The sequence below is a fragment of the Pristiophorus japonicus genome, unplaced genomic scaffold, assembly GCF_044704955.1.
Source record: "Pristiophorus japonicus isolate sPriJap1 unplaced genomic scaffold, sPriJap1.hap1 HAP1_SCAFFOLD_29, whole genome shotgun sequence".
Classification (NCBI taxonomy): Eukaryota; Metazoa; Chordata; class Chondrichthyes; family Pristiophoridae; genus Pristiophorus; species Pristiophorus japonicus.
The window spans coordinates 7,728,519-7,748,478 of record NW_027252668.1 but is presented as its reverse complement, the minus strand read 5'-3'; the positions used below and the strand labels follow the sequence as shown (position 1 = coordinate 7,748,478).

The window sequence follows — 19,960 nt, the reverse complement described above, 5'->3', positions numbered from 1 at the left end:
ACATTCAAGTTTAAAGATAGTGCAATTAGAGTATAATTTTTGCTAATAAAAGGCGAAGAACAACAAAGCACCTCATATTCTGAAGATAGAAACATAGAAACTTAGAAAGTAGGTGCAGGAGTAGGCCATTCGTATATTCCAGCCAGCACCACCATTCAATATGATCATGGCTGAGCATGCAACTTCACTTCCCCTTCCTGATATCTCTCCATTAACCTTGATCATTTTAGCCATGAGGGCCATATCTCACTCTCTTTAGAGTATATCTATCCAACTGGGTTCCACATCTTTCTGTGGTACAGAATTCCAGAGGTTCACAATGATCTGAGTGAAGAAGTTTCTCCTCGTGTCGGTCCTAAATCGTTTACACTTTATCCTTAGACTGTGACCGCTTGTACTCGGCTTCCTGCATTCGGACTGCGGGAACCTTTTTACGCCATCAAACCTGTCCATTCGGACCAAATTGTAAATGTTTCTATGAGTTCCCCTCTCATTCTTCTAAATTCCAGCGAGTATAAGCCTAGTCGATCCAGTCTTTCTTCATGTCAGTCCTGCCATCCCTGGAATCAGTCTGGTGAATATTCGCAACACTCACTCAAAAGCAAGAATGTCCTTCCTCAGATTAGATGATCATAACTGCACACAATACTCAAGGTCTGGTCTCACCAAGATCCTGTACAAGTCTCCATGCTCCGATACCCGAATCTCCTCGCTATGAAGGCCAGCATGACATTTGCTTCCTTTACTGCATGCTGTACCCGTATTTATGAATGATTTCAACGACTGATGTACCAAAATACCCAGATCTCAATACCCCTCCGCTTTTACAAATCGGTCAACATTCAGATAAAATTCTACCTTCAAGGTTTTGCCACCAAAGTGGAAAAACTCACACTTATCTACATTATATGGCATGTGCCATCCATTTGCCCATTCACCTAATCTGTCCAATCCCGCTGCAGCCTCCTAGCATCCTCCTCGGAGCTCGCTCTGCCACCCAGCTTGGTGTGATTTGCAAACTTGGAGATATTACATTGATGGAATTATTGTAAATCGCCACAGCTCGAGGAAACGGTACCGCCGCTCCTTTCTGCTCCTCCTTATTAAACTGCCGCCCAGCCTTGCTCCCGCTCATCTCTGCTGCCGCACTGTAAACAGCCACTCTTGTGTGTTCTCGCTTTTTAAATTGCCGCTTCCCTCTGCTCGTGCTATTTGAAAAATGACTCAAATCCTTTACTCCCTCACTTTACAAGCGCTCCTCACTGCTCCCGCTCTTTATACAGACGTGTATCTGTGCCTCCGCTCATTTAACAGCCGCTCCTCTCTGTGTCCGCGCTTTAAACAGTCGGTCAGCTTAATTTTTAAATGCACGGTTTCCGAAATACTTCCATAAAAACTGCATTGGCCGGGAATCGAACCCGGGTCTCCCGCGTGGCAGGCGAGAATTCTACCCCTGAACCACCAATGCTCACATTACGGACACATTCAAGTTTAAAGATAGTGCAATTAGTGTTTAATTTTTATTAATAAAAGGCGAAGAACAACAAAGCACCTCATATTCTGAAGATAGAAACATAGAAACTTAGAAAGTAGTTGCAGGAGTAGGCCATTCGTCCCTTCCAGCCAGCACCACCATTCAATATGATCATGGCTGAGCATGCAACTTCACTTCCCCTTCCTGATTTCTCTCCATACCCCTTGATCATTTTAGCCATGAGGGCCATATCTCACTCTCTTTAGAGTATATCTATCCAACTGGGTTCCACATCTTTCTGTGGTACAGAATTCCAGAGGTTCACAATGATCTGAGTGAAGAAGTTTCTCCTCGTGTCGGTCCTAAATCGTTTACACTTTATCCTTAGACTGTGACCGCTTGTACTCGGCTTCCTGCATTCGGACTGCGGGAACCTTTTTACGCCATCAAACCTGTCCATTCGGACCAAATTGTAAATGTTTCTATGAGTTCCCCTCTCATTCTTCTAAATTCCAGCGAGTATAAGCCTAGTCGATCCAGTCTTTCTTCATGTCAGTCCTGCCATCCCTGGAATCAGTCTGGTGAATATTCGCAACACTCACTCAAAAGCAAGAATGTCCTTCCTCAGATTAGATGATCATAACTGCACACAATACTCAAGGACTGGTCTCACCAAGATCCTGTACAAGTCTCCATGCTCCGATACCCGAATCTCCTCGCTATGAAGGCCAGCATGACATTTGCTTCCTTTACTGCATGCTGTACCCGTATTTATGAATGATTTCAACGACTGATGTACCAAAATACCCAGATCTCAATACCCCTCCGCTTTTACAAATCGGTCAACATTCAGATAAAATTCTACCTTCAAGGTTTTGCCACCAAAGTGGAAAAACTCACACTTATCTACATTATATGGCATGTGCCATCCATTTGCCCATTCACCTAATCTGTCCAATCCCGCTGCAGCCTCCTAGCATCCTCCTCGCAGCTCGCTCTGCCACCCAGCTTGGTGTGATTTGCAAACTTGGAGATATTACATTGATGGAATTATTGTAAATCGCCACAGCTCGAGGAAACGGTACCGCCGCTCCTTTCTGCTCCTCCTTATTAAACTGCCGCCCAGCCTTGCTCCCGCTCATCTCTGCTGCCGCACTGTAAACAGCCACTCTTGTGTGTTCTCGCTTTTTAAATTGCCGCTTCCCTCTGCTCGTGCTATTTGAAAAATGACTCAAATCCTTTACTCCCTCACTTTACAAGCGCTTCTCACTGCTCCCGCTCTTTATATAGAAGTATATCTGTGCCTCCGCTCATTCAACAGCCGCTCCTCTCTGTGTCCGCGCTTTAAACAGTCGGTCAGCTTAATTTTTAAATGCACGGTTTCCGAAATACTTCCATAAAAACTGCATTGGCCGGGAATCGAACCCGGGTCTCCCGCGTGGCAGGCGAGAATTCTACCCCTGAACCACCAATGCTCACATTACGGACACATTCAAGTTTAAAGATAGTGCAATTAGAGTTTAATTTTTGCTAATAAAAGGCGAAGAACAACAAAGCACCTCATATTCTGAAGATAGAAACATAGAAACTTAGAAAGTAGGTGCAGGAGTAGGCCATTCGTATATTCCAGCCAGCACCACCATTCAATATGATCATGGCTGAGCATGCAACTTCACTTCCCCTTCCTGATATCTCTCCATACCCCTTGATCATTTTAGCCATGAGGGCCATATCTCACTCTCTTTAGAGTATATCTATCCAACTGGGTTCCACATCTTTCTGTGGTACAGAATTCCAGCGGTTCACAATGATCTGAGTGAAGAAGTTTCTCCTCGTGTCGGTCCTAAATCGTTTACACTTTATCCTTAGACTGTGACCGCTTGTACTCGGCTTCCTGCATTCGGACTGCGGGAACCTTTTTACGCCATCAAACGTGTCCATTCCCGACCAAATTGTAAATGTTTCTATGAGTTCCCCTCTCATTCTTCTAAATTCCAGCGAGTATAAGCCTAGTCGATCCAGTCTTTCTTCATGTCAGTCCTGCCATCCCTGGAATCAGTCTGGTGAATATTCGCTACACTCACTCAAAAGCAAGAATGTCCTTCCTCAGATTAGATGATCATAACTGCACACAATACTCAAGGTCTGGTCTCACCAAGATCCTGTACAAGTCTCCATGCTCCGATACCCTAATCTCCTCGCTATGAAGGCCAGCATGACATTTGCTTCCTTTACTGCATGCTGTACCCGTATTTATGAATGATTTCAACGACTGATGTACCAAAATACCCAGATCTCAATACCCCTCCGCTTTTACAAATCGGTCAACATTCAGATAAAATTCTACCTTCAAGGTTTTGCCACCAAAGTGGAAAAACTCACACTTATCTACATTATATGGCATGTGCCATCCATTTGCCCATTCACCTAATCTGTCCAATCCCGCTGCAGCCTCCTAGCATCCTCCTCGCAGCTCGCTCTGCCTCCCAGCTTAGTGTGATTTGCAAACTTGGAGATATTACATTGATGGAATTATTGTAAATCGCCACAGCTCGAGGAAACGGTACCGCCGCTCCTTTCTGCTCCTCCTTATTAAACTGCCGCCCAGCCTTGCTCCCGCTCATCTCTGCTGCCGCACTGTAAACAGCCACTCCTGTGTGTTCTCGCTTTTTAAATTGCCGCTTCCCTCTGCTCGTGCTATTTGAAAAATGACTCAAATCCTTTACTCCCTCACTTTACAAGCGCTCCTCACTGCTCCCGCTCTTTATACAGAAGTATATCTGTGCCTCCGCTCATTTAACAGCCGCTCCTCTCTGTGTCCGCGCTTTAAACAGTCGGTCAGCTTAATTTTCAAATGCACGGTTTCCGAAATACTTCCATAAAAACTGCATTGGCCGGGAATCGAACCCGGGTCTCCCGCGTGGCAGGCGAGAATTCTACCCCTGAACCACCAATGCTCACATTACGGACACATTCAAGTTTAAAGATAGTGCAATTAGAGTTTAATTTTTGCTAATAAAAGGCGAAGAACAACAAAGCACCTCATATTCTGAAGATAGAAACATAGAAACTTAGAAAGTAGGTGCAGGAGTAGGCCATTCGTATATTCCAGCCAGCACCACCATTCAATATGATCATGGCTGAGCATGCAACTTCACTTCCCCTTCCTGATATCTCTCCATACCCCTTGATCATTTTAGCCATGAGGGCCATATCTCACTCTCTTTAGAGTATATCTATCCAACTGGGTTCCACATCTTTCTGTGGTACAGAATTCCAGCGGTTCACAATGATCTGAGTGAAGAAGTTTCTCCTCGTGTCGGTCCTAAATCGTTTACACTTTATCCTTAGACTGTGACCGCTTGTACTCGGCTTCCTGCATTCGGACTGCGGGAACCTTTTTACGCCATCAAACGTGTCCATTCCCGACCAAATTGTAAATGTTTCTATGAGTTCCCCTCTCATTCTTCTAAATTCCAGCGAGTATAAGCCTAGTCGATCCAGTCTTTCTTCATGTCAGTCCTGCCATCCCTGGAATCAGTCTGGTGAATATTCGCTACACTCACTCAAAAGCAAGAATGTCCTTCCTCAGATTAGATGATCATAACTGCACACAATACTCAAGGTCTGGTCTCACCAAGATCCTGTACAAGTCTCCATGCTCCGATACCCTAATCTCCTCGCTATGAAGGCCAGCATGACATTTGCTTCCTTTACTGCATGCTGTACCCGTATTTATGAATGATTTCAACGACTGATGTACCAAAATACCCAGATCTCAATACCCCTCCGCTTTTACAAATCGGTCAACATTCAGATAAAATTCTACCTTCAAGGTTTTGCCACCAAAGTGGAAAAACTCACACTTATCTACATTATATGGCATGTGCCATCCATTTGCCCATTCACCTAATCTGTCCAATCCCGCTGCAGCCTCCTAGCATCCTCCTCGCAGCTCGCTCTGCCTCCCAGCTTAGTGTGATTTGCAAACTTGGAGATATTACATTGATGGAATTATTGTAAATCGCCACAGCTCGAGGAAACGGTACCGCCGCTCCTTTCTGCTCCTCCTTATTAAACTGCCGCCCAGCCTTGCTCCCGCTCATCTCTGCTGCCGCACTGTAAACAGCCACTCCTGTGTGTTCTCGCTTTTTAAATTGCCGCTTCCCTCTGCTCGTGCTATTTGAAAAATGACTCAAATCCTTTACTCCCTCACTTTACAAGCGCTCCTCACTGCTCCCGCTCTTTATACAGAAGTATATCTGTGCCTCCGCTCATTTAACAGCCGCTCCTCTCTGTGTCCGCGCTTTAAACAGTCGGTCAGCTTAATTTTCAAATGCACGGTTTCCGAAATATTTCCATAAAAACTGCATTGGCCGGGAATCGAACCCGGGTCTCCCGCGTGGCAGACGAGAATTCTACGCCTGAACCACCAATGCTCACATTGCGGACACATTCAAGTTTAAAGATAGTGCAATTAGAGTTTAATTTTTGCTAATAAAAGGCGAAGAACAACAAAGCACCTCATATTCTGAAGATAGAAACATAGAAACTTAGAAAGTAGGTGCAGGAGTAGGCCATTCGTATATTCCAGCCAGCACCACCATTCAATATGATCATGGCTGAGCATGCAACTTCACTTCCCCTTCCTGATATCTCTCCATACCCCTTGATCATTTTAGCCGTGAGGGCCATATCTCACTCTCTTTAGAGTATATCTATCCAACTGGGTTCCACATCTTTCTGTGGTACAGAATTCCAGAGGTTCACAATGATCTGAGTGAAGAAGTTTCTCCTCGTGTCGGTCCTAAATCGTTTACACTTTATCCTTAGACTGTGACCGCTTGTACTCGGCTTCCTGCATTCGGACTGCGGGAACCTTTTTACGCCATCAAACCTGTCCATTCCCGACCAAATTGTAAATGTTTCTATGAGTTCCCCTCTCATTCTTCTAAATTCCAGCGAGTATAAGCCTAGTCGATCCAGTCTTTCTTCATATCAGTCCTGCCATCCCTGGAATCAGTCTGGTGAATATTCGCTACACTCACTCAAAAGCAAGAATGTCCATCCTCAGATTAGATGATCATAACTGCACACAATACTCAAGGTCTGGTCTCACCAAGATCCTGTACAAGTCTCCATGCTCCGATACCCTAATCTCCTCGCTATGAAGGCCAGCATGACATTTGCTTCCTTTACTGCATGCTGTACCCGTATTTATGAATGATTTCAACGACTGATGTACCAAAATACCCAGATCTCAATACCCCTCCGCTTTTACAAATCGGTCAACATTCAGATAAAATTCTACCTTCAAGATTTTGCCACCAAAGTGGAAAAACTCACACTTATCTACATTATATGGCATGTGCCATCCATTTGCCCATTCACCTAATCTGTCCAATCCCGCTGCAGCCTCCTAGCATCCTCCTCGCAGCTCGCTCTGCCACCCAGCTTGGTGTGATTTGCAAACTTGTAGATATTACATTGATGGAATTATTGTAAATCGCCACAGCTCGAGGAAACGGTACCGCCGCTCCTTTCTGCTCCTCCTTATTAAACTGCCGCCCAGACTTGCTCCCGCTCATCTCTGCTGCCGCACTGCAAACAGCCACTCTTGTGTGTTCTCGCTTTTTAAATTGCCGCTTCCCTCTGCTCGTGCTATTTGAAAAATGACTCAAATCCTTTACTCCCTCACTTTACAAGCGCTCCTCACTGCTCCCGTTCTTTATACAGAAGTATATCTGTGCCTCCGCTCATTTAACAGCCGCTCCTCTCTGTGTCCGCGCTTTAAACAGTCGGTCAGCTTAATTTTTAAATGCACGGTTTCCGAAATACTTCCATAAAAACTGCATTGGCCGGGAATCGAACCCGGGTCTCCCGCGAAGCAGGCGAGAATTCTACCCCTGAACCACCAATGCTCACATTATAAACACATTCAAGTTTAAAGATAGTGCAATTAGTGTTTAATTTTTGCTAATAAAAGGCGAAGAACAACAAAGCACCTCATATTCTGAAGATAGAAACATAGAAACTTAGAAAGTAGGTGCAGGAGTAGGCCATTCTTCCCTTCCAGCCAGCACCACCATTCAATATGATCATGGCTGAGCATGCAACTTCACTTCCCCTTCCTAATTTCTCTCCATACCCCTTGATCACTTTAGCCGTAAGGGCCATATCTCACTCTCTTTCGAGTATAAATATCAAACTGGCTTCCACATCTTTCTGTGGTACAGAATTCCACAGGTTCACAATGATCTGAGTGAAGAAGTTTCTCCTCGTGTCGGTCCTAAATGGTTTACACTTTATCCTTAGACTGTGACCGCTGGTACTGGGCTTCCTGCATTCGGACTGCGGGAACCTTTTTACGCCATCAAACCTGTCCATTCCCGACCAAATTGTAAATGTTTCTATGAGTTCCCCTCTCATTCTTCTAAATTCCAGCGAGTATAAGCCTAGTCGATCCAATCTTTCTTCATGTCAGTCCTGCCATCCCTGGAATCAGTCTGGTGAATATTCGCTACACTCCCTCAAAAGCAAGAATGTCCTTCCTCAGATTAGATGATCATAACTGCACACAATACTCAAGGTCTGGTCTCACCAAGATCCTGTACAAGTCTCCATGCTCCGATACCCTAATCTCCTCGCTATGAAGGCCAGCATGACATTTGCTTCCTTTACTGCATGCTGTACCCGTATTTATGAATGATTTCAACGACTGATGTATCAAAAAACCCAGGTCTCAATACCCCTCCGCTTTTACAAATCGGTCAACATTCAGATAAAATTCGACCTTCAAGGTTTTGCCACCAAAGTGGAAAAACTCACACATATCTACATTATATGGCATGTGCCATCCATTTGCCCATTCACCTAATCTGTCCAATCCCGCTGCAGCCTCCTAGCATCCTCCTCGCAGCTCGCTCTGCCACCCAGCTTGGTGTGATTTGCAAACTTGGAGATATTACATTGATGGAATTATTGTAAATCGCCACAGCTCGAGGAAACGGTACCGCCGCTCCTTTCTGCTCCTCCTTATTAAACTGCCGCCCAGCCTTGCTCCCGCTCATCTCTGCTGCCGCACTGTAAACAGCCACTCCTGTGTGTTCTCGCTTTTTAAATTGCCGCTTCGCTCTGCTCGTGCTATTTGAAAAATGACTCAAATCCTTTACTCCCTCACTTTACAAGCGCTCCTCACTGCTCCCGCTCTTTATACAGAAGTATATCTGTGCCACCGCTCATTTAACAGCCGCTCCTCTCTGTGACCGCTCTTTAAACAGTCGGTCAGCTTAATTTTTAAATGCACGGTTTCCGAAATACTTCCATAAAAACTGCATTGGCCGGGAATCGAACCCGGGTCTCCCGCGTAGCAGGCGAGAATTCTACCCCTGAACCACCAATGCGCTCACAGTATAAACATAATTCAAGTTTAAAGATAGTGCAATTAGTGTTTAATTTTTGCTAATAAAAGGCGAAGAACAACAAAGCACCTCATATTCTGAAGATAGAAACATAGAAACTTAGAAAGTAGGTGCAGGAGTAGGCCATTCTTCCCTTCCAGCCAGCACCACCATTCAATATGATCATGGCTGAGCATGCAACTTCACTTCCCCTTCCTAATTTCTCTCCATACCCCTTGATCACTTTAGCCGTAAGGGCCATATCTCACTCTCTTTCGAGTATATCTATCAAACTGGCTTCCACATCTTTCTGTGGTACAGAATTCCACAGGTTCACAATGATCTGAGTGAAGAAGTTTCTCCTCGTGTCGGTCCTAAATGGTTTACACTTTATCCTTAGACTGTGACCGCTGGTACTGGGCTTCCTGCATTCGGACTGCGGGAACCTTTTTACGCCATCAAACCTGTCCATTCCCGACCAAATTGTCAATGTTTCTATGAGTTCCCCTCTCATTCTTCTAAATTCCAGCGAGTATAAGCCTAGTCGATCCAATCTTTCTTCATGTCAGTCCTGCCATCCCTGGAATCAGTCTGGTGAATATTCGCTACACTCCCTCAAAAGCAAGAATGTCCTTCCTCAGATTAGATGATCATAACTGCACACAATACTCAAGGTCTGGTCTCACCAAGATCCTGTACAAGTCTCCATGCTCCGATACCCTAATCTCCTCGCTATGAAGGCCAGCATGACATTTGCTTCCTTTACTGCATGCTGTACCCGTATTTATGAATGATTTCAACGACTGATGTATCAAAAAACCCAGGTCTCAATACCCCTCCGCTTTTACAAATCGGTCAACATTCAGATAAAATTCGACCTTCAAGGTTTTGCCACCAAAGTGGAAAAACTCACACATATCTACATTATATGGCATGTGCCATCCATTTGCCCATTCACCTAATCTGTCCAATCCCGCTGCAGCCTCCTAGCATCCTCCTCGCAGCTCGCTCTGCCACCCAGCTTGGTGTGATTTGCAAACTTGGAGATATTACATTGATGGAATTATTGTAAATCGCCACAGCTCGAGGAAACGGTACCGCCGCTCCTTTCTGCTCGTCCTTATTAAACTGCCGCCCAGCCTTGCTCCCGCTCATCTCTGCTGCCGCACTGTAAACAGCCACTCCTGTGTGTTCTCGCTTTTTAAATTGCCGCTTCCCTCTGCTCGTGCTGTTTGAAAAATGACTCAAATCCTTTACTCCCTCACTTTGCAAGCGCTCCTCACTGCTCCCGCTCTTTATACAGAAGTATACCTGTGCCTCCGCTCATTTAACAGCCGCTCCTCTCTGTGTCCGCTCTTCAAACAGTTGGAAAGCTTAATTTTTAAATGCACGGTTTCCGAAATACTTCCATAAAAACTGCATTGGCCGGGAATCGAACCCGGGTCTCCCGCGTGGCAGGCGAGAATTCTACCCCGGAACCACCAATGCTCACAATACGAACACATTCAAGTTTAAAGATAGTGCAATTAGTGTTTAATTTTTGCTAATAAAAGGCGAAGAACAACAAAGCACCTCATATTCTGAAGATAGAAACATAGAAACTTAGAAAGTAGGTGCAGGAGTAGGCCATTCTTCCCTTCCAGCCAGCACCACCATTCAATATGATCATGGCTGAGCATGCAACTTCACTTCCCCTTCCTGATTTCTCTCCATACCCCTTGATCACTTTAGCCGTAAGGGCCATATCTCACTCTCTTTGGAGTATATCTATCAAACTGGCTTCCACATCTTTCTGTGGTACAGAATTCCACAGGTTCACAATGATCTGAGTGAAGAAGTTTCTCCTCGTGTCGGTCCTAAATGGTTTAGACTTTATCCTTAGACAGTGACCGCTGGTACTGGGCTTCCTGCATTCGGACTGCGGGAACCTTTTTACGCCATCAAACCTGTCCATTCCCGACCAAATTTTAAATGTTTCTATGAGCTCCCCTCTCATTCTTCTAAATTCCAGCGAGTATAAGCCTAGTCGATCCAGTCTTTCTTCATGTCAGTCCTGCCATCCCTGGAATCAGTCTGGTGAATATTCGCTACACTCCCTCAAAAGCAAGAATGTCCTTCCTCAGATTAGATGAACATAACTGCACACAATACTCAAGGTCTGGTCTCACCAAGATCCTGTACAAGTCTCCATGCTCCGATACCCTAATTTCCTCGCTATGAAGGCCAGCATGACATTTGCTTCCTTTACTGCATGCTGTACCCGTATTTATGAATGATTTCAACGACTGATGTACCAAAATACCCAGGTCTCAATACCCCTCCGCTTTTACAAATCGGTCAACATTCAGATAAAATTCGACCTTCAAGGTTTTGCCACAAAAGTGGAAAAACTCACACTTATCTACATTATATGGCATGTGCCATCCATTTGCCCATTCACCTAATCTGTCCAATCCCGCTGCAGCCTCCTAGCATCCTCCTCGCAGCTCGCTCTGCCACCCAGCTTGGTGTGATTTGCAAACTTGGAGATATTACATTGATGGAATTATTGTAAATCGCCACAGCTCGAGGAAACGGTACCGCCGCTCCTTTCTGCTCCTCCTTATTAAACTGCCGCCCAGCCTTGCTCCCGCTCATCTCTGCTGCCGCACTGTAAACAGCCACTCCTGTGTGTTCTCGCTTTTTAAATTGCCGCTTCCCTCTGCTCGTGCTATTTGAAAAATGACTCAAATCCTTTACTCCCTCACTTTACAAGCGCTCCTCACTGCTCCCGCTCTTTTCCAGAAGTATACCTGTGCCTCAGCTCATTTAACAGCCGCTCCTCTCTGTGTCCGCTCTTCAAACAGTTGGAAAGCTAAATTTTTCAATGCACGGTTTCCGAAATACTTCCATAAAAACTGCATTGGCCGGGAATCGAACCCGGGTGTCCGCGTGGCAGGCGAGAATTCTACCCCTGAACCACCAATGCTCACATTACGAACACATTCAAGTTTAAAGATAGTGCAATTAGTGTTTAATTTTTGTTAATAAAAGGCGAAGAACAACAAAGCACCTCATATTCTGAAGATAGAAACATAGAAACTTAGAAAGTAGGTGCAGGAGTAGGCCATTCGTCCCTTCCAGCCAGCACCACCATTCAATATGATCATGGCTGAGCATGCAACTTCACTTCCCCTTCCTAATTTCTCTCCATACCCCTTGATCACTTTAGCCGTAAGGGCCATATCTCACTCTCTTTCGAGTATATCTATCAAACTCGCTTCCACATCTTTCTGTGGTACAGAATTCCACAGGTTCACAATGATCTGAGTGAAGAAGTTTCTCCTCGTGTCGGTCCTAAATGGTTTACGCTTTATCCTTAGACTGTGACCGCTGGTACTGGGCTTCCTGCATTCGGACTGCGGGAACCTTTTTACGCCATCAAACCTGTCCATTCCCGACCAAATTGTAAATGTTTCTATGAGTTCCCCTCTCATTCTTCTAAATTCCAGCGAGTATAAGCCTAGTCGATCCAATCTTTCTTCATGTCAGTCCTGCCATCCCTGGAATCAGTCTGGTGAATATTCGCTACACTCCCTCAAAAGCAAGAATGTCCTTCCTCAGATTAGATGATCATAACTGCACACAATACTCAAGGTCTGGTCTCACCAAGATCCTGTACAAGTCTCCATGCTCCGATACCCTAATCTCCTCGCTATGAAGGCCAGCATGACATTTGCTTCCTTTACTGCATGCTGTACCCGTATTTATGAATGATTTCAACGACTGATGTATCAAAAAACCCAGGTCTCAATACCCCTCCGCTTTTACAAATCGGTCAACATTCATATAAAATTCGACCTTCAAGGTTTTGCCACCAAAGTGGAAAAACTCACACATATCTACATTATATGGCATGTGCCATCCATTTGCCCATTCACCTAATCTGTCCAATCCCGCTGCAGCCTCCTAGCATCCTCCTCGCAGCTCGCTCTGCCACCCAGCTTGTTGTGATTTGCAAACTTGGAGATATTACATTGATGGAATTATTGTAAATCGCCACAGCTCGAGGAAACGGTACCGCCGCTCCTTTCTGCTCGTCCTTATTAAACTGCCGCCCAGCCTTGCTCCCGCTCATCTCTGCTGCCGCACTGTAAACAGCCACTCCTGTGTGTTCTCGCTTTTTAAATTGCCGCTTCCCTCTGCTCGTGCTATTTGAAAAATGACTCAAATCCTTTACTCCCTCACTTTACAAGCGCTCCTCACTGCTCCCGCTCTTTATACAGAAGTATACCTGTGCCTCCGCTCATTTAACAGCCGCTCCTCTCTGTGTCCGCTCTTCAAACAGTTGGAAAGCTTAATTTTTAAATGCACGGTTTCCGAAATACTTCCATAAAAACTGCATTGGCCGGGAATCGAACCCGGGTTTCCCGCGTGGCAGGCGAGAATTCTACCCCGGAACCACCAATGCTCACAATACGAACACATTCAAGTTTAAAGATAGTGCAATTAGAGTATAATTTTTGCTAATAAAAGGCGAAGAACAACAAAGCACCTCATATTCTGAAGATAGAAACATAGAAACTTAGAAAGTAGGTGCAGGAGTAGGCCATTCGTATATTCCAGCCAGCACCACCATTCAATATGATCATGGCTGAGCATGCAACTTCACTTCCCCTTCCTGATATCTCTCCATACCCCTTGATCATTTTAGCCATGAGGGCCATATCTCACTCTCTTTAGAGTATATCTATCCAACTGGGTTCCACATCTTTCTGTGGTACAGAATTCCAGAGGTTCACAATGATCTGAGTGAAGAAGTTTCTCCTCGTGTCGGTCCTAAATCGTTTACACTTTATCCTTAGACTGTGACCGCTTGTACTCGGCTTCCTGCATTCGGACTGCGGGAACCTTTTTACGCCATCAAACCTGTCCATTCGGACCAAATTGTAAATGTTTCTATGAGTTCCCCTCTCATTCTTCTAAATTCCAGCGAGTATAAGCCTAGTCGATCCAGTCTTTCTTCATGTCAGTCCTGCCATCCCTGGAATCAGTCTGGTGAATATTCGCAACACTCACTCAAAAGCAAGAATGTCCTTCCTCAGATTAGATGATCATAACTGCACACAATACTCAAGGTCTGGTCTCACCAAGATCCTGTACAAGTCTCCATGCTCCGATACCCGAATCTCCTCGCTATGAAGGCCAGCATGACATTTGCTTCCTTTACTGCATGCTGTACCCGTATTTATGAATGATTTCAACGACTGATGTACCAAAATACCCAGATCTCAATACCCCTCCGCTTTTACAAATCGGTCAACATTCAGATAAAATTCTACCTTCAAGGTTTTGCCACCAAAGTGGAAAAACTCACACTTATCTACATTATATGGCATGTGCCATCCATTTGCCCATTCACCTAATCTGTCCAATCCCGCTGCAGCCTCCTAGCATCCTCCTCGCAGCTCGCTCTGCCACCCAGCTTGGTGTGATTTGCAAACTTGGAGATATTACATTGATGGAATTATTGTAAATCGCCACAGCTCGAGGAAACGGTACCGCCGCTCCTTTCTGCTCCTCCTTATTAAACTGCCGCCCAGCCTTGCTCCCGCTCATCTCTGCTGCCGCACTGTAAACAGCCACTCTTGTGTGTTCTCGCTTTTTAAATTGCCGCTTCCCTCTGCTCGTGCTATTTGAAAAATGACTCAAATCCTTTACTCCCTCACTTTACAAGCGCTTCTCACTGCTCCCGCTCTTTATACAGAAGTATATCTGTGCCTCCGCTCATTCAACAGCCGCTCCTCTCTGTGTCCGCGCTTTAAACAGTCGGTCAGCTTAATTTTTAAATGCACGGTTTCCGAAATACTTCCATAAAAACTGCATTGGCCGGGAATCGAACCCGGGTCTCCCGCGTGGCAGGCGAGAATTCTACCCCTGAACCACCAATGCTCACATTACGGACACATTCAAGTTTAAAGATAGTGCAATTAGAGTTTAATTTTTGCTAATAAAAGGCGAAGAACAACAAAGCACCTCATATTCTGAAGATAGAAACATAGAAACTTAGAAAGTAGGTGCAGGAGTAGGCCATTCGTATATTCCAGCCAGCACCACCATTCAATATGATCATGGCTGAGCATGCAACTTCACTTCCCCTTCCTGATATCTCTCCATACCCCTTGATCATTTTAGCCATGAGGGCCATATCTCACTCTCTTTAGAGTATATCTATCCAACTGGGTTCCACATCTTTCTGTGGTACAGAATTCCAGCGGTTCACAATGATCTGAGTGAAGAAGTTTCTCCTCGTGTCGGTCCTAAATCGTTTACACTTTATCCTTAGACTGTGACCGCTTGTACTCGGCTTCCTGCATTCGGACTGCGGGAACCTTTTTACGCCATCAAACGTGTCCATTCCCGACCAAATTGTAAATGTTTCTATGAGTTCCCCTCTCATTCTTCTAAATTCCAGCGAGTATAAGCCTAGTCGATCCAGTCTTTCTTCATGTCAGTCCTGCCATCCCTGGAATCAGTCTGGTGAATATTCGCTACACTCACTCAAAAGCAAGAATGTCCTTCCTCAGATTAGATGATCATAACTGCACACAATACTCAAGGTCTGGTCTCACCAAGATCCTGTACAAGTCTCCATGCTCCGATACCCTAATCTCCTCGCTATGAAGGCCAGCATGACATTTGCTTCCTTTACTGCATGCTGTACCCGTATTTATGAATGATTTCAACGACTGATGTACCAAAATACCCAGATCTCAATACCCCTCCGCTTTTACAAATCGGTCAACATTCAGATAAAATTCTACCTTCAAGGTTTTGCCACCAAAGTGGAAAAACTCACACTTATCTACATTATATGGCATGTGCCATCCATTTGCCCATTCACCTAATTTGTCCAATCCCGCTGCAGCCTCCTAGCATCCTCCTCGCAGCTCGCTCTGCCTCCCAGCTTAGTGTGATTTGCAAACTTGGAGATATTACATTGATGGAATTATTGTAAATCGCCACAGCTCGAGGAAACGGTACCGCCGCTCCTTTCTGCTCCTCCTTATTAAACTGCCGCCCAGCCTTGCTCCCGCTCATCTCTGCTGCCGCACTGTAAACAGCCACTCCTGTGTGTTCTCGCTTTTTAAATTGCCGCTTCCCTCTGCTCGTGCTATTTGAAAAATGACTCAAATCCTTTTCTCCCTCACTTTACAAGCGCTCCTCACTGCTCCCGCTCTTTATACAGAAGTATATCTGTGCCTCCGCTCATTTAACAGCCGCTCCTCTCTGTGTCCGCGCTTTAAACAGTCGGTCAGCTTAATTTTCAAATGCACGGTTTCCGAAATATTTCCATAAAAACTGCATTGGGCGGGAATCGAACCCGGGTCTCCGGCGTGGCAGACGAGAATTCTACGCCTGAACCACCAATGCTCACATTGCGGACACATTCAAGTTTAAAGATAGTGCAATTAGAGTTTAATTTTTGCTAATAAAAGGCGAAGAACAACAAAGCACCTCATATTCTGAAGATAGAAACATAGAAACTTAGAAAGTAGGTGCAGGAGTAGGCCATTCGTATATTCCAGCCAGCACCACCATTCAATATGATCATGGCTGAGCATGCAACTTCACTTCCCCTTCCTGATATCTCTCCATACCCCTTGATCATTTTAGCCGTGAGGGCCATATCTCACTCTCTTTAGAGTATATCTATCCAACTGGGTTCCACATCTTTCTGTGGTACAGAATTCCAGAGGTTCACAATGATCTGAGTGAAGAAGTTTCTCCTCGTGTCGGTCCTAAATCGTTTACACTTTATCCTTAGACTGTGACCGCTTGTACTCGGCTTCCTGCATTCGGACTGCGGGAACCTTTTTACGCCATCAAACCTGTCCATTCCCGACCAAATTGTAAATGTTTCTATGAGTTCCCCTCTCATTCTTCTAAATTCCAGCGAGTATAAGCCTAGTCGATCCAGTCTTTCTTCATATCAGTCCTGCCATCCCTGGAATCAGTCTGGTGAATATTCGCTACACTCACTCAAAAGCAAGAATGTCCATCCTCAGATTAGATGATCATAACTGCACACAATACTCAAGGTCTGGTCTCACCAAGATCCTGTACAAGTCTCCATGCTCCGATACCCTAATCTCCTCGCTATGAAGGCCAGCATGACATTTGCTTCCTTTACTGCATGCTGTACCCGTATTTATGAATGATTTCAACGACTGATGTACCAAAATACCCAGATCTCAATACCCCTCCGCTTTTACAAATCGGTCAACATTCAGATAAAATTTTACCTTCAAGGTTTTGCCACCAAAGTGGAAAAACTCACACTTATCTACATTATATGGCATGTGCCATCCATTTGCCCATTCACCTAATCTGTCCAATCCCGCTGCAGCCTCCTAGCATCCTCCTCGCAGCTCGCTCTGCCACCCAGCTTGGTGTGATTTGCAAACTTGTAGATATTACATTGATGGAATTATTGTAAATCGCCACAGCTCGAGGAAACGGTACCGCCGCTCCTTTCTGCTCCTCCTTATTAAACTGCCGCCCAGACTTGCTCCCGCTCATCTCTGCTGCCGCACTGCAAACAGCCACTCTTGTGTGTTCTCGCTTTTTAAATTGCCGCTTCCCTCTGCTCGTGCTATTTGAAAAATGACTCAAATCCTTTACTCCCTCACTTTACAAGCGCTCCTCACTGCTCCCGCTCTTTATACAGAAGTATATCTGTGCCTCCGCTCATTTAACAGCCGCTCCTCTCTGTGTTCGCGCTTTAAACAGTCGGTCAGCTTAATTTTTAAATGCACGGTTTCCGAAATACTTCCATAAAAACTGCATTGGCCGGGAATCGAACCCGGGTCTCCCGCGAAGCAGGCGAGAATTCTACCCCTGAACCACCAATGCTCACATTATAAACACATTCAAGTTTAAAGATAGTGCAATTAGTGTTTAATTTTTGCTAATAAAAGGCGAAGAACAACAAAGCACCTCATATTCTGAAGATAGAAACATAGAAACTTAGAAAGTAGGTGCAGGAGTAGGCCATTCTTCCCTTCCAGCCAGCACCACCATTCAATATGATCATGGCTGAGCATGCAACTTCACTTCCCCTTCCTAATTTCTCTCCATACCCCTTGATCACTTTAGCCGTAAGGGCCATATCTCACTCTCTTTCGAGTATAAATATCAAACTGGCTTCCACATCTTTCTGTGGTACAGAATTCCACAGGTTCACAATGATCTGAGTGAAGAAGTTTCTCCTCGTGTCAGTCCTAAATGGTTTACACTTTATCCTTAGACTGTGACCGCTGGTACTGGGCTTCCTGCATTCGGACTGCGGGAACCTTTTTACGCCATCAAACCTGTCCATTCCCGACCAAATTGTCAATGTTTCTATGAGTTCCCCTCTCATTCTTCTAAATTCCAGCGAGTATAAGCCTAGTCGATCCAATCTTTCTTCATGTCAGTCCTGCCATCCCTGGAATCAGTCTGGTGAATATTCGCTACACTCCCTCAAAAGCAAGAATGTCCTTCCTCAGATTAGATGATCATAACTGCACACAATACTCAAGGTCTGGTCTCACCAAGATCCTGTACAAGTCTCCATGCTCCGATACCCTAATCTCCTCGCTATGAAGGCCAGCATGACATTTGCTTCCTTTACTGCATGCTGTACCCGTATTTATGAATGATTTCAACGACTGATGTATCAAAAAACCCAGGTCTCAATACCCCTCCGCTTTTACAAATCGGTCAACATTCAGATAAAATTCGACCTTCAAGGTTTTGCCACCAAAGTGGAAAAACTCACACATATCTACATTATATGGCATGTGCCATCCATTTGCCCATTCACCTAATCTGTCCAATCCCGCTGCAGCCTCCTAGCATCCTCCTCGCAGCTCGCTCTGCCACCCAGCTTGGTGTGATTTGCAAACTTGGAGATATTACATTGATGGAATTATTGTAAATCGCCACAGCTCGAGGAAACGGTACCGCCGCTCCTTTCTGCTCCTCCTTATTAAACTGCCGCCCAGCCTTGCTCCCGCTCATCTCTGCTGCCGCACTGTAAACAGCCACTCCTGTGTGTTCTCGCTTTTTAAATTGCCGCTTCGCTCTGCTCGTGCTATTTGAAAAATGACTCAAATCCTTTACTCCCTCACTTTACAAGCGCTCCTCACTGCTCCCGCTCTTTATACAGAAGTATACCTGTGCCTCCGCTCATTTAACAGCCGCTCCTCTCTGTGTCCGCTCTTCAAACAGTTGGAAAGCTTAATTTTTAAATGCACGGTTTCCGAAATACTTCCATAAAAACTGCATTGGCCGGGAATCGAACCCGGGTCTCCCGCGTGGCAGGCGAGAATTCTACCCCGGAACCACCAATGCTCACAATACGAACACATTCAAGTTTAAAGATAGTGCAATTAGTGTTTAATTTTTGCTAATAAAAGGCGAAGAACAACAAAGCACCTCATATTCTGAAGATAGAAACATAGAAACTTAGAAAGTAGGTGCAGGAGTAGGCCATTCTTCCCTTCCAGCCAGCACCACCATTCAATATGATCATGGCTGAGCATGCAACTTCACTTCCCCTTCCTGATTTCTCTCCATACCCCTTGATCACTTTAGCCGTAAGGGCCATATCTCACTCTCTTTGGAGTATATCTATCAAACTGGCTTCCACATCTTTCTGTGGTACAGAATTCCACAGGTTCACAATGATCTGAGTGAAGAAGTTTCTCCTCGTGTCGGTCCTAAATGGTTTAGACTTTATCCTTAGACAGTGACCGCTGGTACTGGGCTTCCTGCATTCGGACTGCGGGAACCTTTTTACGCCATCAAACCTGTCCATTCCCGACCAAATTTTAAATGTTTCTATGAGCTCCCCTCTCATTCTTCTAAATTCCAGCGAGTATAAGCCTAGTCGATCCAGTCTTTCTTCATGTCAGTCCTGCCATCCCTGGAATCAGTCTGGTGAATATTCGCTACACTCCCTCAAAAGCAAGAATGTCCTTCCTCAGATTAGATGAACATAACTGCACACAATACTCAAGGTCTGGTCTCACCAAGATCCTGTACAAGTCTCCATGCTCCG

The 19,960-nt window shown here is 45.1% G+C and overlaps 1 protein-coding gene and 12 non-coding genes across 13 annotated transcripts in view; all 13 read right to left on the bottom strand.

The window, feature by feature from the left end:
• Nucleotides 1-19,960, bottom strand: part of LOC139248232 (zinc finger protein 84-like) — a 1,036,220-nt gene that overhangs the window by 438,616 nt on the left and 577,644 nt on the right. The window lies entirely within an intron of this gene.
• trnag-gcc (transfer RNA glycine (anticodon GCC)) lies at nt 1,398-1,468 on the bottom strand. Its single transcript has one exon. It is a non-coding gene; the product is annotated as a tRNA-Gly (tRNA).
• On the bottom strand, nt 2,879-2,949 carry trnag-gcc (transfer RNA glycine (anticodon GCC)). Its single transcript has one exon. It is a non-coding gene; the product is annotated as a tRNA-Gly (tRNA).
• On the bottom strand, nt 4,361-4,431 carry trnag-gcc (transfer RNA glycine (anticodon GCC)). Its single transcript has one exon. It is a non-coding gene; the product is annotated as a tRNA-Gly (tRNA).
• Nucleotides 5,843-5,913, bottom strand: trnag-gcc (transfer RNA glycine (anticodon GCC)). The gene has a single exon. It is a non-coding gene; the product is annotated as a tRNA-Gly (tRNA).
• On the bottom strand, nt 7,325-7,395 carry trnas-gcu (transfer RNA serine (anticodon GCU)). The gene has a single exon. It is a non-coding gene; the product is annotated as a tRNA-Ser (tRNA).
• trnas-gcu (transfer RNA serine (anticodon GCU)) lies at nt 8,807-8,877 on the bottom strand. The gene has a single exon. It is a non-coding gene; the product is annotated as a tRNA-Ser (tRNA).
• trnag-gcc (transfer RNA glycine (anticodon GCC)) lies at nt 10,292-10,362 on the bottom strand. The gene has a single exon. It is a non-coding gene; the product is annotated as a tRNA-Gly (tRNA).
• Nucleotides 11,773-11,842, bottom strand: trnag-gcc (transfer RNA glycine (anticodon GCC)). Its single transcript has one exon. It is a non-coding gene; the product is annotated as a tRNA-Gly (tRNA).
• Nucleotides 13,254-13,324, bottom strand: trnag-gcc (transfer RNA glycine (anticodon GCC)). The gene has a single exon. It is a non-coding gene; the product is annotated as a tRNA-Gly (tRNA).
• On the bottom strand, nt 14,735-14,805 carry trnag-gcc (transfer RNA glycine (anticodon GCC)). The gene has a single exon. It is a non-coding gene; the product is annotated as a tRNA-Gly (tRNA).
• trnas-gcu (transfer RNA serine (anticodon GCU)) lies at nt 17,699-17,769 on the bottom strand. Its single transcript has one exon. It is a non-coding gene; the product is annotated as a tRNA-Ser (tRNA).
• trnag-gcc (transfer RNA glycine (anticodon GCC)) lies at nt 19,181-19,251 on the bottom strand. Its single transcript has one exon. It is a non-coding gene; the product is annotated as a tRNA-Gly (tRNA).